Below are 10,145 nucleotides of genomic sequence, written 5' to 3'. Positions count from 1 at the left end.
TAGTTCTCCCTATACTCCCGAACAAAATGGTGTAGCCGCACGAAAGAGTAAAACTCTTAAGGAAATGATAAATTCTATGCTTTTAAGCTCAGGTCTACCTGACTATATGTGGAGGGAAGCTGTCTTGTCTGGATGTTATATTTTTAACAGAGTCTCTCATAAAAGTTAGACAGGACCTCATATGAATTGTGAAAAGGATTTTCTCCTAACTTGAAATTTTTAAAAGTGCGGAGGTGTTTGGCTAAGGTTGGTCTACCTAATTTTAAATGAGTAAATATAGGTTCTAAGACCTTTGACACTGTCTTTATTGGTTATGCTCAAAATAGTGCTGCATATAGATTTATGTCATTAAATGATTATTCTATTTATGAATCTAGAGATGGAGAATTTTTTGAGCATATTTTTTCTTTTTTAAAAAATGTTGTGTCTAATGATGTGTAAAATAATACTTCTACATGACTCAACCTGAGGGTTTTGTGGTTCTAGAAAAAGAGAATAAAGTATGCAAATTGAGAAAGTCCTTATATGGACTTAAGCAGGCACCTAAGCAGTGGTATAAAAAAAATTAATTTCACATTAACGGATAATAATTTTGTTCTTAATTCATCTTACATGGTTTTGTTCTAAAATGATAAAATCAAATTATGTGATTATATGCTTATAGGTGGATGACATGTTAATCTTTGGCCTTAATGTGAATGTTGTAAATGAGATTAAGAAATTTTTATTTTCTAAATTTGAAATGAAAGATCTTGGAGAAGCTGATGTGATTTTAGGGATTAAAGTCAAAAGAACTGTTAATGATTTCTCTTTGTGTCAGTCTCATTATATTGAAATATTTGATTGTTTTGATGTAGTTTCAGTGAGAACTCCTTATGATTCTAGCATACACTTGAAAAAAATAAAGATTTCAGTGTTTCTCAAACCGAATATGCTAAAATAATTGACAGTGTAATATTTCTCATGAACTATACTCGGCCTGATATAGCTTATGCTGTTAGTAGATTGAGTAGATATACTCCTAATCCCAGTAATGAGCATTTTGACATGCTCTTCATTGCTTGTTAAGGTACTTGAGAGGTACTATGGATTGGTGTTTATATTTTAATAATTTTTTTGTTGTTTTAGAAGGTTTTTGTGATGCAAACTGGGTTACTGACAATGATGAAGTTAGCTCAACCAGTGGCTATCTGTTTACCTTGGGTGCAAGTGATATTTCATGGAAGTCTTCAAAGAAGACTTGTATAGCACGTATTCATTGCTCTCGAGTTGGCAGGGCAAGAAGCTGAGTGGCTGAGAAATCTTTTGACAGATGTGCCTTTATAGGGAGGACAAATGTCATCAGTATTTTTACATTGTGACTCACAGGCGATAATTGGGATTGCTAAAAATAGTGTATACAATGGTAAAAAAAATATATATTCACACCAGACATGGTGCAATTAAACAATTGTTGAAACATGTTGTTATTTTCTTGGAATATGTAAGACTCGAAAGAAATTTGGCAGATTCTAGGACTAAGGGTTTGACAAGAAAAATGATCCTTGAATCGTCGAGGAGGATGGGGCTAAAACCCATGGATTGAGGTAATATGGTGGATACCAATTGTGGTCAAATGAAGCCATATAGGCCTTCAATAAACACTACATATCCTATCCATGTGGAGTGAGGTAGTCTATTATAAGGTTGAGCTTATTTTTGCTCTTAATGATCCATAGCTTTAAGATGGTCTATGAGATAGACTTGATGGATCACCTACGTGAGTGTAAAAGGTCGGTCACCTTTCTATGAAAGACTTGGATTATCTTTCTAGAGCACTCATGAGATCCAAGGTTTATGTGCATGACCATAAAATCACTTTATGAGTATCACAGAGTTTGCATAAAATTAAGAATATGGTATGTGTTGTGGGGGTCTCAACTTATATATATTTTGTTCTAGAGTACTTGACTTTGTGGATATTTGTTGTTGCCTCATTTCACTATGTATCAATTCAAATTGAAAGATATTGATACTTAAGTATATGTTCCTTTCTTTTGCCCAGAAACTATTCCTATTACTCTTTTTTTGTATTTTGTGGGGGACTGTGAGCTTTTCCATTCATGAATGACAATGAATTCATTAAATTCATTTCTCTCCAATTAATTGTGCAGATTAAAATGCAAAGTACAAATTCCACATTCATTCACTCAAATTAATTATCGTGATGAGAGTTAAAGACAATACATTTCTTAATGTAATGAAATGAAATACTTTTCTTAAATGAGATATTAATTCATCTTATTTATTTCTTCACCAAAATGGACATTTTCACACCTATATAAGTGTGCTCTTCACTTGATGAAAAAGCACATCCACATAAAGAAATACCATTTGCCTTCTCTTGGCTTTCTTTCTTAATTACTTTTCACCTCATTGGTATTCTATTCCTTGTGAATTTTTAGGAAATAGTTTTGTGCAACTTCAAACTTCCATCTATGAGTGCACCTGTTTGGAAGTACCTGTGGAACCTTGGAGAGCAACCGGCTAGAAGGATTTGCATTGAAGTCAGGCCAAAATTGCTTTCAAAGCAGTGGCTTGCCACGACACAGTATTTATGACAACTCTCTTACTATTACTAATTCAGTTTCAATATCAATATAATTGTTGAAAAAAATTATTACAATATTGATATTGGATAGGAATTAATGATAGTAATAGAGTTGTGACAAACACTGTGTCGTGGCAAGCCACTGCTTTGCAAGCGATTTTGGCCCAACTCCGGTATAAATCCTTCTAGACGGTCGCTCCTCAAGGTTCCACAACTACTTCCAAACATGTGCACTCGTGGCTGAAAATTTGGAGGTTGCTCAAACAAAACCCTCAGATTGAATGATAAAAAAGTATTATTTTACGCACCACTGGACACGTCATTTTTCAAAGGAAAATATGCTAAAAAAATTCTGCATCTCTAGATTCACAAATAAAATAATCATTTAATGACATAAATCTATATGCAACACTATTTTGGGAATAACCAATAAAGACAGTATCAAAGGTCTTAGAACCTACATTTACTCATTTAAAATCAGGTAGGCCAATCTTAGTCAAACACCTCTACACTTTTAGAAATTTCAAGTCAGAGACAAACCCTTTTGATAACTCATATGAGGTCTTGTCTAACCTTTTCTCAGGGTCTCTACTAAGAATAGAACATGCAAACAAGACAACTTCCCTCCCACATAGAGTCAGGGAGATTTAAGCTTAAAAGCATAGAATTCATTATTTTGTCAGTTTCAAAAATAGGTTTAAGGCCTACTTTATTTAGAAGTGCTCCAGAAACTAAGTTTCTATGGAGAGAGAACATATAGAACATTGTTCAATACTAATGTTTTACCAAAAGTTAATTTAAGAATTTTTTTTCTTTATCCATAACTTCAGCAGTAGTGAAGTTGACCATGTAGACGCACTCGTCATTAATGAACTCGACAAAGTCACGGAGCAACTCTTTATTGGAGGAAAAATGTCTTGAAACCCCTATGTCCAACACCCAGTAGTCTTGTTAGCCACCAGGTTCGTCTCGACGACTATAACAGCGATCACTTTATCACCCTCAACAAGATGAACTTGGACATCATTTTGTCCTCCCTGTTTTGAGTTTTGCAAACTATCCCATATTTATTTAGCAGATTTGTAAGTAACAAATAAATCAAATAAGGTATTAATCAAATGAATCAAGAAATGTACTCTGACAGCTTTGCTATCCCTTTTAACCTCATTTTTAGCAAATTCATCAACAATCATAATAATGTTAGAACTGGTAATAATGTTAAAACCATCATTTAATAAAATATAATCAACTTTTAATTGTTCTAAGAAAATCACAAGTTTTTGTGATTAACTTTTAAAATTATTTTCTTCCAATGGCTCAATTTTTGACAAATCAAAAAAAGTTTTGTTCAAAAAAATAACCATTTATCAATATTGTATGTAAGATAATCGCTTTTAAATTGTTAGAAAGAATGCCACAATATTGATATTGGAACTAAAATTATTAATAATAAGAGAATTGTTGTAAATACAGTGTGGTAGCAAGCACTGCCTTGAAAGCAATTTTGGTTCGACTCTGGTGTAAATCCTTCTAGCCGGTCGCTCCCTAAAGTTCCACAGCTGCTTCCAAACACGTGCACTCATGGCTGGAAGTTCGAAGGTTGCCCAAACCAATTGTCCAAATTTGTCAAAGAATAGAAAGCCAAGATTAAGGTAGAGAATTGATGAAGGGGAGAGAGTATTTTGTTTTTCTCTTGCATCTTTAGTTCTCAAATGATACTCCTTAAATAGGTATATCACTTACGTTTCATCCATCTAAAGAATGAACAAAGACAAACAAAGTTAATGTACATAAATTAGCATTACTCTTAAAGTGTTTATTTAAGGCCCATATGGCTTGTTTGACCACAAATAGGTATCCACCATATTGCCTCAATCTATGGGCTTTAGCCCCACCCGCTTGACGATTCAAGGACCATTTTCATTATCGAACCCTTGGTCATAGTATCCGCTAAATTTCTTCCGGATCTTACATATTCTAAGGAAATAACATCGCCCCTATCAGATCTAAATCTCTTGATTTTCCTGTCTAATTGATTTTCTACTTCTATTTTGAATTTTAAAAACATGCTTTCAGCTTCATCTTTAGACTTAAAGAGGTATACCTTAGTGTACCTAGAAAAGTCATCAACCAAAGTAATGTACTACTTCTTTCCACCTTTACTAATAATGTTCTTAAAATTTGGCAAGTCTGAATGTACTAGTTCGAGCAACTCGGTCTTTCTACTAGTAACATATTTAAAAGGTTTCTTGATATGCTTTGCTTTTACACATACGGGACATTTAGAAATATCGTCAATATTTACTGCAGGAATTGATCTTATTTTTCTAAGTCTTTTAATAGAAGCAATATTGACATGACCTAATCTACTATGCCATAAATTAATAGACTCGGCAATATAAACAGAATTATAAATATTTGCATTGACAATCTCTTGATCAATGTTCAATATAAATAAGTCCCCACTAAGGTATCCCTTCACAACAAAGTCTCCTCCACGAGAATAATTATTTTATCAGCTTCAAAAATAAGTTTAAGGCCTACTTTATTGAGAAGTGCTTCAGAAACTAAGTTTCTACGGAGCGAGTATTGAGAAGTGCTTCAGAAACTAAGTTTCTACGGAGCGAGAGAACAAATAGAACATTGTTCAAGGATAATATTTTTTCAGAAGTTAATTTAAGTAAAAAATTTCCTTCACCCAAAACTCCAACAGTATTGGAGTTACCCATGTAGACACGCTTGTCATTGGTTTATTCCTTAAAGTCATAAAATAACTCTTTGTTGGCACAGAAATGCCTTGAAGCCTATGTGTCCAACACCCACTCAATCTTGTTAGACACTAGGTTCATCTCAACGACTGCTGCCGCAATTACTTCATCACCCTTAGCAAGATGAACTTGGACATTATTTTGTCCTCCCTATTTTGAGTTTTGCAAACTTTCCGATATTTCTTTAGCAAATTTGTAAGTAACAAATAAATCAAATAAAGTATTAGTCATATGACTCAATAAATGTCCTTTAGAATTTTTGCTATCCTTTTTATCCTTCTTTTTAGCAAATTCATCAACAATCATAACAGTCTTAGAACCAGTAATAATGTTGGAACATCATTAAACAAAACATAATCAACTTCTAATTGTTCGAAGAAAATCAGAAGTTTGTATGGCCAACGTTTAAAATTACTTCCGTTCAATGGTTCAAGTTTTGACAAATCAGGAAAAGTTTTGTTCAAAGAAAGAGTGATTTATCAATATTGTATGTAAGGAAATCACTTTCAAACTGTTGAAAAAATTGCAACAATATTGATAGTGGAACTTAATTAGTAATAGTAAGAAAGTTGTCACAAATACTGTGTCGTGGCAAGCAACTACCTTCAAAGCGATTTTCCAACTTCGGTGCAAATCCTTCTAACCGGTTGCTCTCCAAGGTTCCACAGCTACTTCCAAACACTTGCACTTGTGGCTAGAAGTTTGGAGTTGCACAAAATTATTGCCTAGAAATTCACAAGGAATAGAATACCAATGAGGAGAAAAGTAATTAAGAAAGAAAGCCAAGAAAAGACAAATGATATTTCTTTATGTGGATATGTTTTTTCATCAAGTGAAGAGTACACTTATATCGATGTGAAAATGTACATTTTGGTGAAGAAATAAATAAGATGAGTTAATATCTTATTTAAGACAAGCATTTTAGTTCATCATATTAAGAAATGTATTATCTTTAACTCTCATCACGATAATTAATTTGAGTGAATGAATATGAAATTTTTACTTTGCATTTTAATCTGCACAATTAATTAAAAAGAAATGAATGCAATAAATTCATTATCATTCATGAACGAAAAAACTCACATATTCAGATTCATTGAACTTCAAAATAGATACGAATTTCAAATAAAAACTAAAAACAACCATTTGCTTTTTCGACCTTTTATCTTAATTAACTAGTTCACATGGGTAACGAGGACAACTTGGCGAAGGTCTTTATCACTCCTCCCAGTGCACGTTCTAATGTGCGCCCAGGCTTAAGAACACGAACCAAGCTGGTATATCGACGACAATTGCTCCAGTGAAGGAGGTCACAAGCATCGGGAGGAAGTAGAGTGGTGAAGAAGGTACAATTCAATTGAACAGTACGAATTGTTTCACAGAGAGAAGAGTTAGGTCGAGGGAATCGAGTGACACCAAAAAATCCACCTAAAGTGCGAGCACAGAAATAGAAGAAACAAAATCATCTTGAGTAGATGAAATAGAGAAAGAGGAAGAGATGTTAGGGAAACCACCAGGTGCAGGAGTGGATGAGAAAACTAAGTTACTAATTGAAAGCTCGATATGAGAGAAGTTTGGTATAGTAAAAATTGTAATCGCAACTTCAATTAGAGTATGTGAATTATGAACACATTGGGGATCAACTGGTAGGGAGAATTGAGCTAAAGGATATCAGTTCAAAAGTGGAATAGTGGTGAAATGCGATCGTGTGTTATGTTATAGGTGCTCACCTATCATTCACAATATTGAATGGATTTATTCAGCGAATTTTGGGGCGACATGGCATTAATAAAATTGCGATGATGAAAAATGAAATTATGATGGTACGTTTGATAGTGAAAAGGGGAAAATAGATGTACTGCATAGAGACATTTACCATTTTGACAATAAGCCTCTTATTGTCTAGGAATAGATGCTTGAAATGGAGTTTTCGAAAGAGGAATTGCTCACAGTCCCAATTTCGATTACACTTCCAGGTTTGGATTTGAAATACCGGACTGCTCGTGGTTTAAGTAACATTGGAAGTTTAGTGGGAAAACAATTAATGGGGGATAACCATACAAAGAAAAAGCTTGATCTGAGCTTTGCATTGTTGTTGGTGAAGTACAGGTGGGAAATAAGCTGCCGTATGAGGTGTTGTCTCGAAATGAGAAGGGAGCAGTGATCAACTAAAAGGTAAACTCTGATCGGAAGCCTTCAATATGTGATCGATCACTAAAAGAAATATGGTAATCAGAGAGAGGAATGTACAAAGCTGAATCCAGGGGTGAGGATTAAGATGATCAGAGGAGAAGTTGAAAAACCTCATAGAGGAAGAGAATTGTAGTGAAACTGGCAGATTAATAAAACAAAAGTTGTTGTGCAGGTAGAAAAGCTTAATAGAGACATAATTCATACTGCAAATGCATTTAATACATGAGATTTAGGAAGTGATGGAAAAATGAAGGAGATGAAATAGTGGAGGGGAATGGAAAGATCATAGGGCTTGATCTTGTGGTTAACATATTGTGCTGGAATACAAAGGGCCTAAATGGTCCCTCAAAGCAGAAGAAAGCTCTCTTTCCTTGCAATCAGCTTGGTGTTAATTTCATTGGTTTTTTTGGAGACAACTAAAAGTAATACTAATATATAAAATATAGCAAATACAATATTTGAAGGGTGGAAACATCATAATAACCATAATGCTCATTATAATGAAAGAATAAGGGTTATATGGAGGGATGATATGCGTAGAGTTAGTGTGTGTAGTGAAAATGCTCGAGCAGAAACACGCTTGGTGGAGCAGATCTTCTTACAATAATCTTATTATGTTACTTTTGTGTATGCTTATAATGGAAGGGAGGAGATGAAAGAACTATGGACGTATCTTTATCATGTTAAAAGTGGTCTGAATAGACCTTGGCTTGCGCTTGGAGATTTCAACTCAGTATTACACAGTGATGACAGAGTATGAGGAGCACCTGTTATCCTGCTTGAAGTGGTTGTCTTTCAAAAATGTGTGGATACCCGTGAACTTGTAGAAATGGAGAGAAACAAAAGTATGTAAACATGGAATAATAATAGGAAGACTAGCAAAATATTCTCAAAGATAGACTGGTCATTTGTAAATGGGGAATAGATGAATGAGATGCCAAAATGGAGAACTCATTTTCTTCATGAGGGAGGGAGTGATCACAGTCCATTACATGTTCAGTTGTTAGAATAATTACTATGCATAGGAGCGCTAATAAATACTGCAACATGTGGAGCACACAGTCCCAGTCTAAGAAAATAGTAAGAAGGGAGTGGCAGAAGGAAGTATATGGCTGCTTAATGTATCAAATAACCTGGAAACTGAAGAATCTTAAGAAATCTTTGAGGGTGTAAATTTAACAAACTAAGAAGGAAATTACGGGCTACACAAAATGTTTTACAACTTGATCCTTTGAATAAAGTATTGCAGGAGAAGGAGAAATTAGCTACAAGTGAGTATGAAAGAGAAAGATGCCTGACTAAAATGTTATTGGTTCAAAGAAGGAAAGTTACTTGGATCAAGTAGGAAGATGATAATACAAGATATTTCTATTTAATCTTGAAGCAAAAGTGGATGGTAACTGAGCTAAAGGATGATCAAATGCAGGAACAGACAGATCAAACTAAGATTGTAGTGATTTTTATGCAGTACTACACTAACCTTTTAGGGACAGCAGGAGATTAGTGATGAGCGGTAAACTTGTCACTCATTTATTGCACACTATGGAGATTAAATTGCAGATATGAGACTAATCCTTCATTGAATTGCACTAATTTCCAGTGTTTTGATCCTACAGGGAAATCTAATGGAAATGAGTTGAGACAAAGCTGGAATGAAAGAAAAGTGACCAGAGTTGGAACGAGCGTTGAAAATACAGCTCAAAATCAGGCCTCAGTTATCGCTATCGCGACGTGCAGTGTGCGATCGCGATCAGTCAACAAGTCAAAAGGATGCGATCCCAACCCAACTCCCTGCTATCACGGGAAGTCCATGCAGACCAGAGTAGTGTGATTGCAAGCCAAAGTATTGCGATAGCAGAGTCGCGATCACAACTAAAGGTCGCGATCGCAGGCGTCGGGTAGAATTACAAGGGCAAGGCTGGAATTTCACAAGGCCCAGTCCTAAGATATAAAAGGCTAGCCCAATCCCAAGATATAAAAGGCTAAACCCTTTACGTTTCTAGCATCCAATTTCTGAATTTTCGGAGCTTAGAACAATATTGTAGAGTAAAAATACAATTTGTAAGGGTTTTCAAGAGAGATTTTGGCTTTGAATTGAAATTGAAGTTCTGGATTATACTTATTTTGCTTATGATAGATGAATTGAATGCAAATTTGGGTATATTTCCTTCCTCTAATTTCATGAGCTGCTAAACTTATCTCTTGGGGTTATATTTGATTAGGTGGTGAATAATGTGCGGATGTTGATTGTTAGTCCAATTAATTAGTTAATTGTGATGGATTTTGCTTTTAATCTATGTTTGAATTGAGAATTGTGGGTGAAAATCCTAATTATCTTAGATCCCATATCATACTTGAAAGAGGGATGTGGATGAAGAGTAATTGCAAATAATAACTTGAATTAGCTTATTGAGTAGCATCATCTTAGAAATAAGGGTGTTATTTGAGATAGCTCATTCAATGACATCATCTTAGAAATAAAGGTGTTAATTGAGGCACTAGATTGGTAGATTGAATACGTCATGAGGTGTTCAAAAGAATCCATGTGTGAGATTTGGTGTTTTATTAAAAGATTAACACCAAGATATAAAATC

At 34.5% G+C, this 10,145-nt stretch overlaps 1 long non-coding RNA gene across 1 annotated transcript; it reads left to right on the top strand.

Annotated features, from left to right (window-relative positions):
* Positions 1-6,462: 6,462 nt before the first annotated feature.
* LOC124889720 lies at positions 6,463-9,725 on the top strand. The gene is made up of 2 exons (XR_007048629.1): positions 6,463-9,064; positions 9,168-9,725. It is a non-coding gene; the product is annotated as an uncharacterized LOC124889720 (long non-coding RNA).
* The last annotated feature ends 420 nt before the right edge of the window (positions 9,726-10,145 follow it).

Source organism: Capsicum annuum, chromosome 12 (genome assembly GCF_002878395.1).
Source record: "Capsicum annuum cultivar UCD-10X-F1 chromosome 12, UCD10Xv1.1, whole genome shotgun sequence".
Taxonomy (NCBI): domain Eukaryota; kingdom Viridiplantae; phylum Streptophyta; class Magnoliopsida; order Solanales; family Solanaceae; genus Capsicum; species Capsicum annuum.
The sequence above is the reverse complement of the archived record's forward strand: the minus strand, read 5'-3'. Positions and strand labels throughout refer to the sequence as shown.